General features: G+C 47.4%; 1 long non-coding RNA gene across 3 annotated transcripts in view; it reads left to right on the top strand.

Annotated features, from left to right (window-relative positions):
- Nucleotides 1-20,786, top strand: part of LOC143277554 (uncharacterized) — a 617,781-nt gene that overhangs the window by 575,372 nt on the left and 21,623 nt on the right. For all 3 annotated transcript variants that reach the window (XR_013053759.1, XR_013053758.1, XR_013053760.1), the window contains one exon: nucleotides 1,852-2,004. This is a non-coding gene — a long non-coding RNA (uncharacterized LOC143277554). The remainder of the gene's footprint in view (nucleotides 1-1,851; nucleotides 2,005-20,786) is intronic.

A 20,786-nucleotide genomic window follows, 5' to 3' on the forward strand; every position in this document is an offset into this window, starting at 1 on the left:
CTGTCTTTCTCTCCTCTAAAAGAATGACTTTCGCCATCCTTTCCCCACTCCCTCTCCCTCTCTTTCTCGCTCCTTCCTTCGCTTCCCATCCTCCCTCCCTCCCCTCTCTGTGCCCCCCCCCCTCCCCCCGTCTCACACCATATTACCATACCACTGCCAGACCTTCTTCTTATATTCATCATCTTCTTCCTTTTTTTCTCTGCATCTTCTTCTCACTATTCTCTTCCTTTTCTTCTTCTTCCTCTTCCTCCTTGTCACTGTTCTCGTCGTCCTCCTTCTCCTTCTTTTCCCCCTTCTCTCCTATTCGTCTTCTCCTCCTGACTATTCTCCTACTACTACTCTTCCTCTTCCTCCTCCCTTTTCTTCTCCTCCTCCTCCTTCTTCCTTCATCTCCTCCTCCTCCCTTAACCTGTGTGAAGAGTCACTTGAGTGCCGCACGAGTAGTGTTTCACCAGATCACTGTCTTGTCGCTTCCTCTGTGGAACAGAACGGAAAGCGAACTAAACAACCGACTCGACACGGTGGAGGGCCGGAAAGGTTGACTGACCGAACGAACGGAGAAAGGCGGGGAGGAAAAGGGTGCGGGGTGGAGGATGGATTGGGAGGGGAATGGTTGGGGGGTGGGGAAGGAGAGTACATAGCATTACGACCTTCGCCACGCGCCAGTCGCGGTGGGGGTGGGGGGGTTATGGGGGAGTAGGATGGAAGGGAGCGGTCAAGGTCAAGGCCATGAGCATTGACCTGTGGCGTGAGGTCATTGGGGCAAAAGAGCGAAGGGAGAAATCTCTCTCTCTCTCTCTCTCTCTCTCTCTCTGTGTGTGTGTCTGGTTGAGCTTGCGTGTCGAGTCTTCGGTGACGCAGCCTGTATGAATGTATGTGTAGTTAAGGGTGGGTATGGAGAGTGGGAAGGAAGGGCAAGTGACATGACCTCATCTGACCTCCAGCCAACCAAACCGGCCCCAAGTCGCTGTGTGTGTGTGTGTGTGAGACCCAGACCTCGGTCGGCTGTTACAGCTGTCTACTCTGTGGGGGTGGGGCGGGGTGAATCGTCTCCAGATACTCAAAACATGGGTGGATTCGAGTTCGTCTGTCTGTCTGACTGTCTGCTGGCTTGGAGGTCAGATGAGGTCATGTCACCTCTCTCTGGCGTTTCTCCCCCCCCACCCCCCCCCCACCCCCACCTCTGTCTCCTCCCCCCCCAACCCCCCCACCTCTGTATGTGTGATACTCCGGATCCCCCCCCCATCTGCTGTGAAAGCTGTCTGCTGTAAGTGTATACGTCTCCAGATTCTTTAACCATGGGTGGAGTGGAGAGAGTCTGTCATAATCAAATCGCTGCTGGCGACTTGAGTTTGCTAGCCGTGCCATCGAAGCCAGATGTGGTCATAGCATCATCACCTCTCTCTGCTACACTCTTCTCACACCTCCCCCACCCACCCACCCACCCACACACACACACACACACACACACACACACACACACACACACACACAACCTTCTTCGCCCCCTTTCCACCTCCACCTCTCTCTCACCCGTTCCTTGTGAGATGTCCATTTCTTTCGATAGTTTATGTTCAGTCGGTCACTTACACGCCGTAATTCAAATCAGGGTGATCTGAAGTTTGTATATTACTAAAGACACTGACTGATAGCCAGGCCTGTTCGAGCCGCTCTTATCACCGAAGGGGGCCAGGAGGGACTTTTTGTTGAGATATATATATATATATTTTTTTTCTTCAATGTGGTAAACCGTTCGTGATTCATTTGTTTTTATCATCATCATCATCATTATTATCTTCATCATTTTTAATTCTATTATAAATTTGTGTCTTTGTGTGTGTGTGCGTGCAGTGTGGAAAGCATTTTAAGGCGGACGTCTGGAAGGCAGGAGGAAGAGGAGGAGGATCTCATGGATCTATAACCGACACACAGCACCACAAGGCGGCTGGCTGGCTGGCTAGGAAACTTTGTCCTGGGTGTGGTGTGGTGTACTTCTCTGTGAAGGTGAGTTGTCTTCTACTTTTTAAGTTTTCTTTATCTGTCCTTTCTCTCTTTCTCCCTCTCTCTCTTTCTCTGCACGCGCGCACCCCCTCTCACTCTCTCTGCCTCTCTCTCTCTCTCTCTCTCTCTCTCTCTCTCTCTGCACGCGCCCGCGTTTCCAACTTTCTCTGTTTCTGCGTGTCTCACTGTCTCTTCTCTGTGTGTCCGCTCCACCCCCAGTTTCTCTTCTCTTTGCTGGCTTCTTACTTTTCCTTTTTAACACTTCATCCCCACCCACACCTAGCCCCTCCGGAGTCTCTCACCTTCAGCCCCTTCCCGTCTACCCTCCAACCACCCACCCTTCTAAAAAATCCTGTACACACACACACACACGCCTGTTTTTTTTCCATCTCTCTCTCTCTCTCTCTCTCTCTCTCTCTCTCTCTCTCTCTCTCTCTCTCTCTCTCTCTCTTACTCTCTCTCTCAGTGATGTGTGTGTTAGTTATAGTAACTATGTGCGGGGTCATCGATGGCTTAGGTAAATAAATGAATGAATGATTAAATGAATTTAAAAAAAAAAGAAAAAAAAGTCGTCGATTGTTTGTCTGCCTGTCTCTGTCTGCCAGCTTGTCACTATCTGACTGCTTGGCTGTCTGTCTGTTTGCCTGTCTGTCTTTGTAATTCAAACCCGGTGTTTTCAGCGTAGAGTCTGTCGTCTGTCTGTCTCTGATTCTCTCTTCTCTCTTCCGCCCCCCCCCTCCCCCCCCCCCCTCTCTCTCTCTCTCTCTCTCCGTACCTCCTCTCCTCTCCCCACCACCCCACATTCTCCCTCAACCCGCCCGCTCCTGTACCGGTGAGGGGGGAGGGGGGGGGGCATTTTTTTATATTATAAAATCAATATTTATTTTATTTTTATTATTATTATTATTATTATTAATTGTTCAATTAATGTTTACCCATTTCGAAATGCAAGCCAAATAAGGAAGGGGGAAAAGTTTATTATATATATAGAGAGAGTATTATATATATATAGAGAGAGAGAATAAAGTGTATTTTAGAGACAGCGACAGAAGTTAAACAATGAAGATGTCACTGACTCGAATAGTAGGAAGCTGACAATGTGGTTAATGTCTTACGTCGATATATTTGTTACTTCCTGTTGTCTGCTTTTCCGTAGTAGTATATTTTTTGTTTCTTTTGTTTTCTGCCCCCCCCATCCCCACCCCCACGCCACCCTTCTCCTGATGTTGTGTGAAGCTTATGTCCACTTGTTGGAGTTACGCCGTTAACTTTGTATTATGTCTTAATTGTAATGAAAATGAACTGAAGGGGGGGGGGGGGGGGATGTATTTTGAAAAAAGAAAAATAATAATACCCATCTCGTTTCCGGAGGGTGAGACACCAAGCTATGAAGATTGTTCTTTTCCTTCTTCCGTGTTCTGTTCGTCTGTCTGTCTGTCTGTGTTCTACTTCTTGTCTCCTACCTGACGGGCGCAATAGCCGAATGGTTAAAGCGTTGGACTTTCAATCTGAGGGTCCCGGGTTCGAATCTCGGTGACGGCACCTGGTGGGTAAAGGGTGGAGATTTTTCCGATCTCCCAGGTCAACATATGTGCAGAGCTGCTAGTGCCTGAACCCCCCTTCGTGTGTATACGCAAGCAAAAGATCAGATACGCACGTTAAAGATCCTGTAATCCATGTCAGCGTTCGGTGGGTTATGGAAACAAGAACATACCCAGCATGCACACCCCGGAAAGCGGAGTATGGCTGCCTACATGGCGGGGTAAAAACGGTCATACACGTAAAAGCCCACTCGTGTATATACGAGTGAACGTGGGAGTTGCAGTCCACGAACGCATGATCTCACCCAGCTTACCAGAACATCGCCCGGGGGGGTAAAAATACTGGTAGCGGGTGGTTGTAACTTGTGCGACCGGTTTAATGTGGTGGCTGCTGTCAGCAGACAGGGAAGAGAGGGGGGAGGAAGGGAGGGAGGGAGGGAGGCGGGGGGTGGGTGGGTGGGTGGCCCAGTGGTGATGACTATTATAGCCCTTGTCTGGGTCATTGGAGACAAGTGAGAAGCGGTGTGTTTTTGTCAGCCAGCTTTTTCTCTGTAAGTATGGTCTGCCTTCAGTTTCAAGGAGGTAGCCGAAGCGCACGGATCCATAATTTATACGCTACATCACATTAGGTTTCTTTTTCCCTTTATTTTATTTTTTTTCTTCTTCTTCTTTCTTTCTTTCTTTCTTTAAGATGGCTGACATGCGCATAAAACCAAAACGCTTGTCAGGGCCTTGATACACTGCCCTCAGGTTTGTGTGTTTTTTTTACTTTTTTTTTTATAATGATAATAAAGCTAAATATACAAATAAGTGAATACATTTACATAAGTAAATTTTATAATTGAAAAAATTCGTATCAGGCATCTAATTTATATTATTGGGGAGGGGGGGGGGGCACTTGTGCGCACCCACCACGCACGTTTTTTGTTTTTTCTTTGTTTTGTTTTTTTGTGTGTTTTTTTTAACAATCACAAGTATTCAAATGCTCGCGAGTGCGCGATACCCGACTCACCTGAACTTCGCCTGGGGGTCAGAATACTCGTGGGGTCGATGCTAACTTGTGACCTGTTATGTGGTGGCTGCTGGCACCAGACAGAGGGAAGGAGGGAGACGGTTGAATGGGTGGTGGAATAGTGGTGGTGACTATTAGCCCTTGTCTGGGTCATTGGAGACGGGGGAGGGGGAAAAAAAGCTGTGTGTAGCAGCCGGTGTGGAAAGCCCAGAATATATTACCGTGTACAGAATAAAATACCTAGGCGTAAAGTGGCCTGGGCGGCCAAAATATACCCCGGAGTTTAAAACGGCCAAGGCTGCTTTATAAATAACCCTGGGGGTATATAGTGGACTAGGTTATTTTATATGATGAGTCTTCTTGAGGATTGTGGCTGTCTTGATGATGATGATGATGATTAGAAGAAAAGGAGAGGAAGAAGAAGACCGGGAGAGGTGCAGTGGTGGAATCGGTTAGGCGTTGGACCTCTGATCCAGTGTTCACCAGTGATCAGGGTTCGAGCCCCCACCCCCCCCCCGTTTCGGCGTGGTGTAATGTCCTTGGGAAAGGCACTTTACTCCGATTTTCCTCACTCCGGAGACTCCGGTGTGAACTGATGATGGCCCGACTTTGGGTTGGGAAAGGTTAAAACGACGGAAAGAGAGGATTAGGCCCCCCCGTCTTCTCAAGCCGAGCCCTAGACACAGTTGATAGGAATTTATTATCCCTAATGGCCCGTAAAAAACAAAGGGACATGTAACATTGTATTGTATTTCTCATTTTATCACAACAGATTTCTCTGTGTGAAATTCGGGCTGCTCTCCCCCAGGGATAGCTTGTCACTACACTAGAGCGCCACTTCTCTCTCTCTCTCTCTCTCTCTCTCTCTCTCTCTCTCTCTCTTCCCCCCCCCTCCCCGCCCCTCCCTGCGTGCAGTTTTATTTGTTATTCCCATTGAAGTGGATTTTTCTACAGAATTTTGCCAGGGACAACCCTTTAGTTGTCGTGAGTTTGTTGGGGTTTTTTTTACGTGCGCTAAGTGCATGCTCCACACGGGACATTGGTTTATCGTCTCATCCGAATGACTAGCGTCCAGACCACCACACAAGGTCTAGTGGAGGGGGAAAAATTATCGGCGGCTGAGCCGTGATTCGAACCAGCGCGTTCAGGTTCCCTCGATTCCTAGGCGGACGCCTCATCACTCCACTATTTGACCACAATAGGATATTTATATAGCACGTTCAAACCTCTTAAAACGCTTTCCAGTAATGGTTGGCGTGCGCGCGCGCGCGTGTGTGTGTGTGTGAACCATCGTTATGGATGTTATGGATAATTGTGTTGGCAAAGGAAGCGTGTGTATGCTTTTGTTTAATTTTGCGTCATATGTGTATAATGATTTACACGCACGCACGCACACACACACCCGCGTGCGCACAAACCCATCTCTAACACTTCCACAAAGTAATGAACACGCTCGCTCGCTCTCTCACAGTCTCTCTCTCTCTCTCTCTCTCTCTCTCTCTCTCCACCGGTTAACAGTATCATCAGTCTGGCTGCGTCTGTCTGGGGCAGTGTCTGGGGCAGTGTGTGCTCCCTCCCTTCTTCCCCCACCTCTTCCCTCATTCCATCCTCTCTCTCCCCGCTCCACTACACACGCACGCGCGCGCACACACACACACACACACACACACACACACACACACACATTTCTTTCCTCCCTGTCCTCACTTCTCGTCTCTCCACACCACACCACCCCACCACATCCCCGGGGATTCATCAACCAACCAACCAACCAACCAGTAAACAAAAAAAACAACCACCTCGAACTCAGAGTCTCACGCCACTGTCTCGCTTCTGCACTGTGTCGCGATTTCTTCGGCAGAATGAGAGAGAGAAGGGGTGGGGGTAGATAGAGAGTGAGAGAGGAGTGTTTGTGTGTGGTGGAGGAAGAGCAAGAGATAAGAGAGAGGTGTGAAGAGGTCACACGGGGACAGTGGTGAGGGTCTGTGTGTAGGTCGTTCTCACGTCAACGTCGTTCCCCCCCCCTTGAAGTGATGTTGGAGAGGGTGGTGTGTGTGTGTGTGTGTGGGGGGGGGGACAAAGATTACGTGTGTTTGTCTGAGTGTCTGTTCCTGTGCGCGCGTGTTTATTTTGTGTATGTCTGAGTGTCTGTATCTGCGTGTGTTTAGTGTGTGTGTGTGTGTGTGGTCTTCAAGAGTATGTGCGCGCGCGAGTGAGGTGATAAGAGAGGTGGTGGGGAAGTTAGGGGGAGATAAGGTGAAACGAACTGTGGGTGGGAGTTACATGTGGTGGATGAGTGAAGGGGGAGGGGAGAGAGAGAGAAGGAGGAAGGGTGTATAGTAGTAGGGTTGTCAAGAGGTCGGGGAGGGTGGGGGTGGGGGGGGGGCGTGTGCACGAGAGAGAGTAAAGTCAAACTCAGGCTGAATAGGCGAAACAGCCCGGTAGGAGGAGCGAGACTGGACAAAGTATCTAACTCGAAAATATACACACTGCCAACAAAGTGTTCCATTTCGTCTTGAACACCCCCCCTCTAAATATTCCGTTTAAAACAAATCACAAACTCGGGAGGCAAATTCTCGGGGTTTTGTGTTTCCCTAGTTAATAAAAAGCAAAAAAGAGACAATGGGGATCTCTGTCTCGGAGTACGCGAAAACGGATAGTTCAAGAGAGACCACCACCCCTATCCACCCCCTGCCCCACCCCTTCCCACGCCGTCACACACGTGCGTCGGCTTCCAGAAGCCAGACAGGCCAGAAGAAGCTGTCACCCCTCTCCGGCTTCAAATGGGATGTCCCGTGACCTGATTGTGATGTGTGTGTGTGTGTGTTACGTGTGATGAAGTGTCGTGTGATGTGTAATGTATGATGTTGTGTACGTAGTATATATATAATTAGTGTGTGCGGCTGCGTGCGCGCGTGTCAGTGAAAGGTGAGATGAACTGTAGACTACAATGTGAGCAACAGTCAGCATCACAGAGACACATGGACACATATATATAGAGGGAGAGACAGACAGACAGACGCACAGAGAAAGGGGAAGGAGAGTCCAGACAGAGAGAGAGAGAGACTAGACCGCAGAGACCCACACAGAAAGAGGAAGAAGACAGACAGACAGACGGGGCGTGTATGTTGTTACGCCTTCTACTGTGTCTGTGTTTTGGGGGTTGCCAAGGGCAACAGCCGTCCCTGAGGGCTTTTCGCTTGCCGTCTGGGGAGGGAAACACGAAAGATGAATTAGTGAGGGAGGGGGAGAGAGAGAGAGAGAATCTACAAAGTCTCAACAGGAAAGCTTGGTCTCGTCAGCAAAACAATCCAAACAACCCGTCATCATAGATATATTATTATTGATTTTGCTCCACACCACAACCATCGCTACACGTAAACTTGTACAGTTAGCAAGTAAGAAGGGAAGGAAAAAGGTGTGTGTGGTTGAAGGTTCAGGGGGTGGGGTGGGGAAGGGGGTGGGGTAGCAGAATTGTCTCTGACTCTGCGTTACGGCTCAGTCGTCTTTTTTCACCCACCCACCGCCACTACCACCAACCTCCTTCCATCCCCATCCCCCCACCCCCCGACCCCCCACCACCAACCCCACCCTCATCACCCCTTCTCTCTCTCTCTCTCTTGCTGTGAACAGCTGTGACTTGTCATGGAACAAGACCAACACACACACACACACACACACACACCTGAAAAGGCCAGTTGTTTTCGACAAGTTGGTGGTGGGCCCATCGATCTGTCTTGGCTATTTACACACACACACACACACACACACAGGTATGTGTAAGTAAATTAACTCTTCTTAGCACATACCCACCCCCATCCCCCATCTTACATTTGCCCCCTCAGCTTATACCCAGCCAGATATTGTCTGGGGAGAATCACCTTTCAAACAGCGATTCTGTTCAAATAAAAAAAATCATTACACACACACACACACACACACACACACACACACACACACGTGTGTGTGTATATATATGTGTGTGTGTGTGTGTAAAAGAAGAAATTATGTATGTATGTGAGAGAGAGAGAGCGAGCTCTGCAACGTGGGGTAGTCATAGCAGATCAACACAGTGTTCAATCCAGTTCCAAGTCAGTCAATCTCTCACACTCACTATCAGTATGTGCGAGGGTTGGCGGGAGAGCGTGGGAGTTTGTTTGTTTTTTTTGTTTTTTTTTTGGGGGGGCACCGTCTCAGTTTCATTTTCTCAAGGAGGCGTCGCTGCATTTGGACAAAATCCATATATGCTATACCAGATCTGATAGAAGATGCAAAGCCATTAGCATCGCCCAACACGATACGGCTTTGACTGTGTGTGTGTGTGTGTGTGGCAATCAGAGTGGATTTCTACAGAATTTTACCTGAGGACAACACTTACGTTGCCACATGTTTTCTTCTCAGCGCCCCAAGTGCTTGCTGTAAACGAGATCCAGCTTTATCGTCTTATCCAAACCCAATGACACCAGACGACCAGTTTGATTCTAGTTAAGCTTAATAATAATAATAATAATAATGGTATTTATATAGTGCTGAATCTTGTGCAGAGACAAATCAAAGCGCTTTCGCACCAGTCATTCACACGCATGCATTACCCTAAAACTAAAGACAAGGGAGAGGCATGGAAGGGAGGCCATTATTTTTGGGGGAAGAGGTGGGATTTAAGGCCAGACTCGAAAGAGCTGAGTGTGGAGACTTGACGAAGCGAAAGAGGAAGTTCATTCCAATTGCAAGGTACAGAGACAGAGAAGGAACGGCGGCCAACAGTCAAGTGTTTGAATCTGGGTTTGCGTAAACAGCGTGGATCCGAAGTCGATCGTAGTGAGCGAGATGGAGTGTAGAGGTGAAGGCAGCCACAGAGATAGGAAGGAGAAGTTACAACACAACCACCACCACCCCACCCCCACCCCAAAAGAAGCCTTGAAAGGAAAAGGTGGGTTTTTTTGTTTGTTTTTTGTTGTTGTTGTTTTTCCCCTAATGTAAACACAGTCCCAACCAAAAAGAAAAGAAAAGAAAAAAAAAAGAAATAAAAAAAACTGATGAATAAATGAAGGAGTGAATAAAAAGTAATGCAGGACATGCGACATTATATCTGGACAGAGTCGAATCATGATACACACCAGTCACAGATAGTAAAATCTTCTCTCTGATTTTTTTTTTTTTTTTTTTTTTTTTTTTTTTTTTTAAACCCCTCCTCCCCTTCCCGGAGATCCTCGAGACTTGTCTTTCTTGATATGGTACACCGTCCAGTTGTCAGGGGGTTTTTGGTTTTTGTTGTTTTAACACATTCCGTCCGGGATATAAACTTGTAAGGGGTGTAAAGCTTAGCACGACACCGGACTGCAATGCAGCCAAACACAATAATTTCATAGACTCTGTGTTATGGCTCGAGGCAACCTGAGCTTCTGTTTTTTTTCTTTTCTTTTTTAATAAATAAATAATGTACCCCCCCAACCCTGTTTCCCCCTTTTTTCCTTCTTCGTGTGGGACAGGTGTGGAGGTCGTGGGTGACAGACAGGTGAACTGTCTGGGTCGAATGTCTGGTTTATGTGTGTGTGTGTAGTGTGTCACACACTGTGTGTGAGTAATAATGTGTGTGTGTGTGTGTGAGAGAGAGAGAGAGAGTAATTATGTGTGTGTGTGTGTGTCTGTGTTGAAAAGAGAGTGTAAGCGAGTTATACAGAAAGGGGAGTGTTTGGGGTCGTTTTGTCGTTCGGAATCGTTAAAATGGTGATGATGATGATGAACAGGTAATTTGAAAACTGAAATATGAAAGAACACGATACTCAGGCTTGTTGTTAATCACGTTCTCTCTCTCTCTCTCTCTCTCTCTCTCTCTCTCTCTCTCTCTCTCTCTCTCAAGAACGCTATATATTTTTGTCTTGTTTCCTGAAATGAAAATGTCTAAACCAAACCATAAAATCAATAGGCTTCACATGCTCCACTCCCCCCCCCCCCCCCCACCCCACCCTTACCTGTTTCTCTAACCACTTGAGACAGGTAGAAAGTAAGGATTAGGAAAGAAAGGAGAAGAGGGGGTTGGGAGGGGCGCGGGGGGAGGGGGGGGGGAATTGTACATTAGTCCAGGAAGAGAGAAAGGTTGTGTTGTGGTTTCTGTCAGTAATCACACTCTCCACATGCGTCCGCGCCCCCCCCCACACACACACACACAGGGGTTGGGGAGAGGGAGTTGGGTGGGGGTAAGGGTAGGGTGGGAGAGGGTTGGGGGAAGCGTGTATGACATCATGACCACGAGGCCATTTTCGGATCAAAAGGGATATTATATGACGGCCCGCGTGTGTCAGTAGATCACAAGCCCATGACGGTGCGGTGTTGGAAGTAAGTTGTGTGTAGTTAGTTAGTTTGTGTTTTGTTGTTGTTGTGGGTGGGGGTATGGTATGTTTTTATTCATACAGCGTTCATGTGTGTGTGTTTTGTGTGTGTTTATTTCATGAGGTGTCCTTTTTTTTTTTTCAGTCGCGTGTGTTGTTCTTGTCTTCTTCTTTTTTTTCATAAATTGTTTGTGTCTTTCTCTGTGTGTGTATATCTGTATATTGGTTAATGTTTTGTTTGTTTTTTATTTCATAAAGTATGTGTGTTGGTTATGTTTTTGTTTCATAAAACGTGTGTGTGTGCGTCTATATATTTTTCATTCAAAAGTAATGATTCACTTGTTTATACTATTGTTTAACACGCACTGTGATACACATAGAAGACGTTGTCTCTAGCCGCTCACCCTTCCTTTCTCCCCCCACACCCCTTCCCTTCCCCGTCGTCTTTGCGATCATTCTAACGTGTACGTGCCCCAAGATATATGTGTATAAATAAGGTTTAATTATTCAGCAGTACACATGAATTACAAATGCAAGCAAAGCCGAAAGAGCATCAAGTAGATTAAAGCTTAGTCTTTGCTCACACGTTTGTGGTTCAGTTTCAAAGGTTTCATATGATCAGGACATCCAAGAGAGGTTTATCAGTCTAAATCAAGTTGTACCCCCTCTCTCTCTCTCTCTCTCTCTCTCTCTCTTTTTATGTATGTGTGTGTGTGAATATGGGATGGGGAGGAGTTTGAGCAGAATTAGACTGCTCACAATCAGTCAGTTTGTGCATGTCTGATTAGTCACCGACTGGGTGGGGTGGGGTTTGGGGGGGGGGGGGGGGGGATGTATGGCCACGTAACATGATGTAATGGAATTCCCCAAACAATCTCCCAATTAGCTGTTAGGAGGTGGGCGGGGGTGGGTGGGTGGGTGGAGAGACGGGGAAAACAAATTACGGTCTGACAACACAGCCGGATGAACGGGGGCGGAAAACCATTTGTTGAGGCCCACTTTTTTTGGGGTTTTTTGTGTGGGTTTTTTTTACACACAAACACAACCGACAGACCCGGAGGAATCTGGTGAACAGGTCTGTACCAATCTCCTGTGGTTCTTTTCAGAGTTGAGGTAAGAGAGGAGAAGAAGAAGGAACGTGTCCTTTGAGCAGACGGTATTTATATCGTAAAACCGGAGAAGCAGCCAAAATAGGTGGATGAAATGAAGGGTTCGTTGCTGTCTTGAAGTGGGTTCGGAGTGTCGACTGATCAGTGGTGAAGGAAATTGACTCATCTAGTGTTGAGTCGTCCATAGGGTGTGCTTACTGTGTTTCTTGTGTCTGTCTCTATCCTTCCCTCTTCCTCTCTGTTTGCCGGCCTGTCTGTCATATCTCGTTGTGCCTGTCTGTCTGTCTCTCGGTCTCGTCTCTCTTTCAAGTTCTCTTTCAAATTCTCCCTCCCTCCCACCCCCCTTCTTTTTTCTCTCCCCCCCCCCCCCTCTCTCTCTCTCTCTCTCTCTCTCTGGCCCTCTTCCTCCCCTTCTCTCTCTCCCCCATTTTCTCTCATTTGAATTTGGATGTTTTTGTAGGACATCATCATTTAAACTATTGTTTGTGACTCATAGCTCGGATCAAAACGAGAGATAAAGAGATCAGCGTTTTGAGAGAACAACTGCTTCTAATATACAAATATGATAAAAGTGTGCAGTTTATATAATAGGGCTGTGGCTGTAACGGCGGCTGTTGCTGTTGTTTGAGGGAGGGAGGTTTTTTTTGTTTGTTTGTTTGTTGTTTTTTGTTGTTTTGTGTTGTTGTTTTTTGGGGGAGGGGGGCAGTAGTTGCACAGTTGATGTGTTGTCGGGTTGAATGCTTGCGCTTTGCCATCGACAGGAATAACCCGGATGTTTGGTTTGTCAACAGTACACAGTATATAGTATGAATGTTGTGCTTGGAAGATGGGCTGCGTGTGTGTGTGTGTGTGTGTGTGTGTGTGTGTGCACGCGCGCGCGCGCATGTAAGAGATTGATGGTATTGACTGTCAGTTTGTTTTCCCCATGAAGGACCTTTGACACACAGGACCGAAAGAAGGGAGAGGGTGGGAGGTGGGGTGTGGACACTCTCTCTCTCTCTCTCTCTCTCTCTCTCTCTCTCTCTCTCTCTCTCACACACACACACACACACACACACACACACACACAGCTCTTTCATCCACTCATTCTCGTATGCTTGTATGGGAAGTAAGTTGGGGAACAATTCTGACAGACTGAAGAGTGAAGAGGCCTTCATGGCGCTTAAAAAAAAAAAAAAAAAAAAGTTTCAACGTACCAGTTGCAGAAAAAAAGATACATGCGCTGCAGCTTGCAGACGATTTTAATGGTCATGGAAGCAAAGAGAGATTGGAGGTCTTGGACTGCTTTTTGTAAACTTCACGCATCCATCATGGCGTAAGAGGAAATGGATCTGGGAAGGTGTTCAGATTTATTTAAAAAAAAAAAAAAAAAAAAAAAGAAGAAGAAGAAAGTGAAGCAGTGAGTGACCATCGTTTTGTTCAGGAGAATTGATGATGATTGATGGCTTTGAAAAAGTTAATTCAACTGGTTTCGAACTTTGCTGGCTCTTCTTTTTCTTTCTTTCTTTCATTCTTTCTTTCTTTCTTTCTTCTTCCTTCGTTCTGTCTCTTCTTTCTCCATCTGCTCGTCCTCCTTTAACTCTGTGGAGAGTTTATTGGGGTGTCGTACATGATTCTCCTCCAGATTCGACCAGATTTGTTCGGTATGTCTATCCAAAGCCTGGGGTCTCTTGCACTATGGATGGGGGTGGGGGTGGGGTGGGATAGGGGGGTAGAATCGGCTACGTAGGCGTTGGACTTCTGATACAGTGACCAGCAGCGATCAGGGTTCGAGGCCCCCAAACCCCACCTTTTTCCTCTTTAATTTTTTTTTTTTTTTTTTTTTTTTTTTTAAACAATAATGGTAATGTGTCCTTGGGAAGGCACTGCACTCTGGTTTTCCTCACTCCCACCCAGCTGGGGATGGGTACCTGGCTTTGGGTCGAGGGAGGTTAAAACGGTGGAAGGGAGAGTGCTTTGAGTCCCCCGCCTAAACCTTCCAGTGCCGAGCCCTCCGTTGCAGGGGATATGAATTCATTTGCCCCGATGTGAAAGGCTAGTCATTGAACCTTGGACCTTTAGGATTTCTGACGGCTACTCACATTAAAAGACTTTTTTTTCTGCTTAAAAAAAAAAAATAAAAAAAAAATAAAGCGTCAGTTGAAATAGTGGCATCAATCACCTCGACTCTCAACTCACCTCTTAGCTGTTACACTTGTCAGGGAGATGGTTGGGGAGGGGGGGGGGGGGAGTAGCAGTCATCAGGGAACTGAGACTTGGATTGACAGATAGAGGGGGAAGGAAAGAAAGAATGGTCAGATGGAAAGATCGCTCATATTCTTTTTTCTTTTTTCTTTCTCTCTCCACTTTGCACATGGGACTGGTTTTCAACTTGCAAGATGGATTAGCATAGTTCTTTTTTTGGGAGGGTTTGGCGGTTGGGAGGGGGGGGGGGGGGGTTCAAAAGAAAAGTTGGTATAAACTTTTTTTTTCTCAAGACATCGTGGGCGACTAGTCTCATGGGTGAAGGGGCTGGTGGTGGGCAACTTATAGACACACACACACACACACACACACACACACACACACACACACACACACACGATAAATGAAAACAACAGACATGCAGCCACCACGCTGAGTTTTCTCATGGTGCTCACGCTAAAAGATATTGCCCTGAAAGAAGGATGTGAGAGGGGCATAATTATGCTTCGAGTACCTCAGGGGTGGTATTCAAGAGACCGTCGTACCTACGTGTAAAAGGGGTACCTGCGAGTAAATCTACCATGAGGCACGGCCCCAGGACGCCCGTAGAATAGAGCGGCGTTGCGAAAAAGGAGACTGGAGGAACGTGGTAGAATGGTTCTTCTTCTTCTGCGTTCACTCGTATGCACACGAGTGGGCTTTTACATGTATGACCGTTTTTACCCCGCCATGTAGGCAGCCATACTCCGTTTTCGGGGGTGTGCATGCTGGGTATGTTCTTGCTTCCATAACCCACCGAACGCTGACATGGATTACAGGATCTTTAACGTGCGTATTTGATCTTCTGCTTGCATATACACACGAAGGGGGTTCAGGCACTAGCAGGTCTGCACATATGTTGACCTGGGAGATCGTAAAAATCTCCACCCTTTACCCACCAGGCGCCGTCACCGTGATTCGAACCCGGGATCCTCAGATTGACAGTCCAACGCTTTAACCACTCGGCTATTGCACCCGTCGGTAGAATGGTTAATACGCTCATCAGCCAGAACCGTGTCCGTGAGGGTCTGGGTTCACTTCCTGGTCCCGTCCTTTTGTCCCAAGCTTGACGGGAAAATCAGACTTGAGCGTCTTTAGTCAGACTAAACTCGGATGAAACGATAAACCGAGGTCCCGTGCGCAGCACGCTGCACTGAAAAAAGAACCCATGGCAACAAAAGTGTCGTCCACTGGCAGCATTCTTTGGAACAAATCCACTCTGGTAAATACACAAATATTATGGATAATCTCGCGGCCAGACATTGTTGTGTTGGATTTATGCTACTGGTCAAGAACCAGCCAAGCTGATATGGTATAGCGTGTATGAGTTTGTCCGGAGGCAGTGACGCCTGAAACTGAAAACTGCGGAAGGAAGAGGTTTTGTTACGACTGAGTTCATGGCTGAGAAGATGGGGGAGAGGGTGGGGTGTTCCAGGCACTTTTAGTAGTTTTTCCTCTCATCTGTTGATACCCGGTGGGGTGGTGGTGGGTGGGGGGTTATTGGAGAGACCGGGGTGGTGTGGCTTTGGCGGATCTCGACCCTTAGTTAACAACCACTTTTAATTTAACAACTCTTAATTTTCTCTGAGCCACTGAAGTCCCGATTCTTGAATGTACTAGGCGCTGCATGCCAGGGCTCGAACCTCCCCAGAGACCCGTCCGGTCGCGTTGAAAGTCCACTGCGTTAATGAGCCCTTCCCACTTGGGCTGTCTTCGTTCGGGGGAGAGCATTTGTCTGGACGTCCACAGGGGAGGGGGTGGGGGGTGATGGCGTGGGGAGGGAGGGGGGAAGGCGGGAGTGGTAATGGCACGATTGGGATGAAAAGGGTAGAAGGGGACTCGTACTAGGGATTCATTGCGCGCACACGCGCGTGTCACGTGCTCGCAGACAAGATGGTTGGGGTGGAATAGAGGAACGGGTGTGGGGGCTTCACGCCAGACGAATAGTTGCGGGAGGAAGTGGGGGGAGGGGGGGGGGGGGGCGTCTGTCTTTAGGGCGTGGAGAACACCTCTGGTTGCTAAGTGACAGGCTGACGAATGACCAGTGGCGAGTCCTAATGAGGCGCACGTGACTGGCATTGAGAGATGTCTCTCTTCCTGGTCTTGCTCCCTCCCCCCCCTCTCTCTCTCTCTCCACACACACACACATACACACACACACACTCCATGATTGGATTTTTCTCTGTCATTGGCTTTGGTCGTCTGCATGGTTTAGGCTCTGTCAGTGGATGTGTTAGTCTGCTTGGTTTTCGATACAGTGACTTGCCCTGGTGGTGTGTTTGATATTGGCATTATGTGTTCCATGGTCGGTTTGATATAGGCATGATGGATTTGTTGTTAGTGGCGTTAGGGATTTCATGGGTTGATGTAGGCACAAAGGATTTGCTGGTCGTATTGATATACGCGTTATGTGTGTGTGTGTGTGTGTTTCGTGTTTGATATAGGATTTATGGATTTGTTCATCTGTTTGGTACATGATTCATGGATTTAATGGTTAGTTTGATGTAGGCATTATGGGTTCAAACACTCCACAATCGCCCGCCGATCGTTCTTTGTAACGCCTTGCACTTGGGACGAACTCTTATCTTTGGCTGTGTCAGATCCCTGCAATCAGCTCTTTCAAGTCCGGCTTTAGAACCTGCCTCCTTGCAAAATAGCTCCTCCTCCATACCTCAGTCCCCTTTTCTGTCCACAGTATCTCCAGCCTTCTATGTACAGATGTTTGTAGGTTTTGCCTTTCATCCATTTGGTTCGGAGTTACGCATTTGGGTGAAGATTGGGCGTTAATACGCTTTGATTTGTTTTTGCACAAGATTTAGCGCTATGCAAATATCATCATCATCATTATTATTATTGGTGGTGGTGCTGCTGCTGCTATAGTCATATAAAGCAAACACGTGTGTGTGTGTGTGCGCGTGCGTGTGTGTGTGTGCGCGCGCGCGCTGATTTTTCATCATCCATCATGGGTACAAGAGGAGGGAGGATGAATAAGAGAAAAAGTGTGTATGTGTGTGTGTGTGTGTGTGCGCGCGCGCGCAGAATTAAAAATGGTTATGTGCTGCGAATAGTTCACATGGAAATGACTCAGATGAAACCAGGACACTTCAGGACAAAACAAAATGTCCTTATCTTCAGCTGAATCTTTGCACAGTGGATATAACAATACAGCATCACACAGACAGACAGACAGACAGACAGAGAGAGAGAGTAAACTCAAACTAAAGGCCTGTAAACATTTGAGGTGCACATGCACACACATGATCGAGAGAGAAAGAGAATGACTGCCGTTAGAGTAAGTAGCAGGCATCGATTGAGTTCACGTGACTGACCCACACAGCTGGCTCCAGTCATGCAACAGACAACCGGTTATACATCGACAGACATACAGTTGGGCCACCAGCCAAGTGAGAACTGTGTGGTCAATGTCTCCACTGCTTTGTGAATTCTTTTTACAGCTCAGCATTTTGCGAAGGACTTCGACTCTCAAACTAGGAGGCAGGACTGGAAAGGCTCAGTAGTGCTGCAGCCTTGGGAGCTAGTTGACCTTTGGGGACCATCCCATCGGCGACTGTTCTAACTCACTCAGTACGGCCAGTCCTCTCTTCTCCTCTACACAGACCCATCGGATGTCCAGTGGGTGTCTGAATGTCCCAACCTTTAGCTTCCGTCGTCAGAATTGTGGTATTCTTTGTCAACATTCACCTCTTCAGTATAAGAGCCTCCCGCTTGCAATATTTTGATGATGGTACCTGGGGTGAAACGCTGTTAACGTCATCTCTTTCGCGGTTCGTATGGAGAGAGCTAAAACCCCCTTGGCCGTGAGAGTGGGGAGTGTAACGTGGGCAAGACACCCGTCTCCACAATTTAAATAATAATCAAATTCCATCCCAGACAGTCGGGGACAGCAGTTGCCTCCCCTGCTGTTCTGATGGTCATAGTCGGACATGACTCTCATACATACACACGACCTTCCACCACTCTGGCTACGCATGCGCGCAAATCGTCAGCTGAACCAATAAGGTCAGACTTCTTACCCGTGCTGTAGAAGTCTGTATATGTCAAATGAATAGTAATCGCGAGGATATGGCTTGCTTTGTATTTCATTGTGGTCTATTTATTTTACGCCTGTTCTGTTTGTTGTGGTTTGTTGCATGTGTATGCTTGTTATTGATGTATATGAGGTTTGTGAGATTGGTAAAACATCAATTTTAGCATTTAAAGCTCCTTTTTCTGTTCTTTGTTTTCTTTCTTTCTTTTTCTTTTTTTTTTTCTTTTCTTTGATAAATTTCTTAAATTATCGGCGCTGTGTTATTACTCTTGTAGGAGACACTTGAAAGTTATGAAAAAAAAGTAATAATATTAATAAATCATTATTATTATTCACAAACAAAAAAAAATTTAAACGAAAAAAAAAACAAAGACGGAGAGAAAAGTAAAAGGCATTGGAAAGAAACAGGCATTCAGAAAAAAAAACACAAAAAAAAACGATGGGTGGTAAACCACGTAAGAGTGCAAGTTCAGAAACTGGTTTCTTTTTTGAGACAGCTTGCCTGCAGGCACACCGCTGTTGTGTTCTGTGTGTGTGTGTGTGTGTCTACACACACACACACACACACATACACACACACACACACACACACTCACACACACACACACACACACACACACACACACACACGCGCGCGCGCGTATATATATATATATATATATGTCTACCCCCTCCCTCTCTCTCTCTTTTTCTCCCTCTCTTGGGGGAGAGATGAGAGAGCAAAGCCAAAGCCGCAATATAGGTCATCCACCACCCACCGCCCTCCCCACCTGTCAACCCACCTTCCCCTGTCCCCAAGGGGACGGCCTGGGACGGCCAGAGTCAGGCATTACGTAGGTGTCTGGGTGGCCGGGTGGATGACCGGGTAGTTCTTGCTACAGCAGTCGGAACGGGTGGGGGGGGGGGTGAGGTGGGGTCGATACCCCTTTACGTGTCTGTGGCTGTGTCTGCGACTGGCCTGCAGGCAGGCAACTGAATGGCGTGTGTGTGTGTGCGTGTGTGTGTGTGTGTGTGTTGGGGTTTGTTGGTGGTTGCGGGGACTTGTATTGCTGCCGGCGCTGTCGTCGTCTTCGTCTTTGTCGTCGTCTGAGTCATGTCTGGGTCTAGGTCTGGTTTCAGGGTGGCTGGGAATCGGGTGGGTGTGTGCTAAGTGGGGTGGATTTCGATGTGGTTGAGAGAAAGTACAGGTCTGGGCGGAGACTCGCTTCGCTTGCTTTCTTTCTTACAGTTTTTTTTTCCTTTCTTTTCTCTTTTGATAGTGCAGTAAGAAGCTGCAGCTGCAGCATATGAGAAAAAAGGTGGTTGGGGGAAGGAAAGGAGGCAGAGGGTATGGGGAAAAGAATGGGGTGGGGAGGGGGAATGGTGGTTTGAATGTGGTGGGTATGAGTTGGGGGTAGGCGGAGGTTGAAGGTAAGAAGAGTTGGATCAGTGCTTTATACAGAAGGATTTTGCGCATGTATGATTTTAGGATTTTGTGCATGAGGAAGGAGAAGGGACAAAAGGACAAGGTGTAGTTCTGATTCTTATAGATTGATAGATATACAGAGGTGGGAGGGGGGTTGGGGGAGGCTTCATAAAGAGTAGAAAACCACTTGGACTGAAAAGTCTGGTGTTTTTCTGTTTTTACAAATGTTGAGGTGTGTGTGGCGTTGTTCTGTAAAGCGACTGTGCTTTGTTCCGATTACTCTCTCTCTCTCTCTCTCTCTCTCTCTCTCTCTCTCTCTCTCTCTCTCTCTCTGTCGTTCTTTGATGTTTGAATCGACAGCCTTCTACCCAGAACGAAATGATTTGGTTGAGGCATCTTAGCCCCCCTATACCACTACTCCCCCACTGTCTAACCCCAGAAACCCCATACAAAAAGTGTACAGGGTTTTTGCTACTGACCCTGCCCGAAATAAACCCAGGGTCCGTTGCTTGAAATGGCGCTGTGAGCACACGATCAGTTAGGCACAGGAGGCTGCTAGCAGCTTAGGAAAAGCAGACAGTGCAGTAGTTACCTACCATGTCAACACAGAATTGATATATTTCATCGCCCAAACGAAACAAAATGGCCCCGTCAGGCTTCCTGCACAGACTTCCCGAAAAGGTTCTCCGATGACGAGGAGGAGACCAGCAGAGAAGTTGAGGACGACTTCATCCACGGGTGGCATGGCTTGATTAGGACGTGCTCGTGCGTGTGGAGTTGTGGTTCTGAACTTTTCGTGATGCCTGCATGCATGATACAAAGCTGACGGCGACTCTCTCTCTCTCTCTCTCTCTCTCTCTCTCTCTCTCTCTCTCTCTCTCTCTCTCCTCCCCCCCCCCCTCCAAAAAAAAAAAACAAAAACAAAAAAACCCCTCCTTGCCCTAATGTGGGGGTGTTGAGGTTTCTTTCAGTATTGATAGTGTCCCCACCGTTTTTGGAAAGTCTGTGCTGGGAATGTCCTCTTTTTTCTTTTCTTTTTTTTTTTCTCTGAAGCTCTCTTTTGTTTCCGGCTTTAGCGCCCCCCCCCCCCCCTCTCTTTCTGCCTTTGTCTTCCTTCT

This window comes from Babylonia areolata, chromosome 34 (assembly GCF_041734735.1).
Source record: "Babylonia areolata isolate BAREFJ2019XMU chromosome 34, ASM4173473v1, whole genome shotgun sequence".
NCBI classification, from domain to species: domain Eukaryota; kingdom Metazoa; phylum Mollusca; class Gastropoda; order Neogastropoda; family Buccinidae; genus Babylonia; species Babylonia areolata.